This window comes from Triticum dicoccoides, chromosome 7A (genome assembly GCF_002162155.2).
Source record: "Triticum dicoccoides isolate Atlit2015 ecotype Zavitan chromosome 7A, WEW_v2.0, whole genome shotgun sequence".
Lineage (NCBI taxonomy): Eukaryota > Viridiplantae > Streptophyta > Magnoliopsida > Poales > Poaceae > Triticum > Triticum dicoccoides.
In genome coordinates, this window is record NC_041392.1 from 731,371,501 (window position 1) to 731,373,848 (window position 2,348).

The window sequence follows — 2,348 nt, forward strand, 5'->3', positions numbered from 1 at the left end:
GGGGGCGAGATGCTCGTCCATGCCAACGGGGAAGTCGTCGTCAGCATTGCCATCAGAGGGTGGTGCAGAGGCGAAGTCGAAACCGGCGGCGGGCAGGTTGGTGCAGGAGATGATGGAGACCAAGGCGATGGTGCCAATGCCATTGAAGCCGTGCATGGCCAGGGCGTGAGGGACGTCATTGACATCCTTGGCCTTGACAGTGACAAGCACCGCGGAGTAGTCAATGCCAGCCAAGCAAATAGGGTTTATGTCGAAAGGATTGGCATAGGGGCCAGTGGAGTGGAGGATATGCTGTGGGAACCAGTGTTCGATGGGGAAATCTTCTATGGCGAGGGCGGCAAGGTCACGATGAGGGAAGAGGAAGCAGTTGTCGGTGTCGCTGTGGTGATTGAGGTGGACGGTGTGCTCACGGCCCAGGAAAGGGCCCTCCTCGATGGTGCGGTCGCGGTCGTCAGGCGTGGCGAAGACGACCATGCCCACCCCATGTATCCTCTTGGAAGGCGCGACGAATGATGTTTGCCAGGTTGGCCGCTGGGGGGTTGACGTAGGCGTAGGCGAGGTTCTCGAAGTGCTCGAGGGGGACGTAGGGCATGAACACGTTGACGCAGTCGGGGCACGAGGAGCGTGGCTCCATGTCGATGTCGACGGAGGCCTCATCGGAGTCCGTGGACTCCTCTCCGGAAGCAAACTCCACCTCCTCGAGATCCTCCTCCTCGTTGTTGTCATCGGAGAGGATGATGACGGAGCCGAAGGAGGTCGAGCGATCGTGGGCGACTGGAGTGGCGGTGGCTGGAGTAGAGGGGGTGGAGCTGGGAGCAGCGCCGGGCACCACCGGAGCAGCCATCACCTCCTCCACGGGCGCCAGGGGGATGAAGTCCGCCATAGGACCTGCGTGGTGAGATGAGAGGGAGGGCGAGGGAGAAGAGCCGTTAGTCAACCGAGAGGAAAACGGGAGAGATGGGGAGGAGGCGCCAATGAAACGAGAGGGGAGCGTACAGTCTCGCTGCCGGTGGCCGGAGATCCAATAGTTCCTACATCGCATTGGGTCTCTGCAGTGGCAAACTCGGTGGTTTAGGGCTAGGCAGCGAAAGCAGCGCATGGAGAAGTTTGAGGGAAGGCGCTGTTTAAAAAGAGGACCCGTTGAGAGGCGCTGTTTGAAGAGGGTTACGTCTCCATGGCAGTCACGCACCGGGAAGAAGACAAACTGGTCGGAAATTTAAACGCCAGAAAACGACGAGCCGGAGCCGGAAGGGGGACCCATGTGAAACGAAAGCCTAATCTCACCAGCGCTAATACCTCCTAACGTAACAATGAACTTCGCGATATCTGAATTAGCCACTGTTAACGAAAATAAGCCAGCACCAAAAGAACGAATCATAGGGATTTCAGACTCCGACCCTAACCAACACTTTAGCAAGGAGAAGACAGCAAGATCATCAAGGCTAGGGGACGGGGGAAGCAGCTTGATCCACACGGAAGTTGGGGAAACCAATTTCGAATTCGGATCAAGCGGCGAACATACCGGCGATGAGAAGTTCTCTAGCACGAACTGCAGAAGCGCGTCACCAGGCGATGATCCCATGGAAGCATGAAAGCCCGATCGTAGAGTCGCATGTGTTGAAGGAGATAGGAATCCAAAAGCAGCCTCCGACGACCCGGCCGGTGGGAAGCGCCTGAATTCTTCAATGGCAGTCGCCGGCGCCGAGCCCCCCCTCCTGGGAAGAGGCACCAACAGCGGCGGTAGGAGCAGTTTTCATGGAGGAAGAAAGGCTCAAAAGCCAAGGTGGTGGGGAATTATGGGACATGGTATGGTGTTCATCGTGCTCGGAGAGGGCGGCGACGACAAGTTTGATGCCCGCCGCAAGGCGGCGAGCGAAGTTTAGTGGAGCAGATCTAAGCCATCGGACGCCGCGTGCAGAGCTGAGGCGGCAGGTGGCCGAAGCTGGACGAACGGCGGCCGGACGGCCGCCGCGGACGGTGGAGGCTAGCTAGAGCTCCTTCCAAGAACCCGTAGTTCTCTCGCTTCACTTTGGAGCAGTTTCATCCAGAAGGTGTAGTACTACCAAAGAGAATGTTTGGCTTTCATCTAGCTCCAACTTCAAGACTGAGAAATTTGGTGATAAGGATCTATTTGATTGGTTGAGGGGGGAGAAACGAAGGGTATCCACTTACTAGTGGCAGTGGTGGGTAAATTCCACCCAACTCCAGCTTGTAGAGTTTTTTGAAGCACCCCTGAAGAGCTTCATAAAAAACTAGGAGTTGTACCCCAGATTCTAGTTTTTTCGCGGAGCGGCATATCGTGAGGCTACCCCGTTTCACTGTTTGGCTTGTGTTTTGTGAAGCGGAGT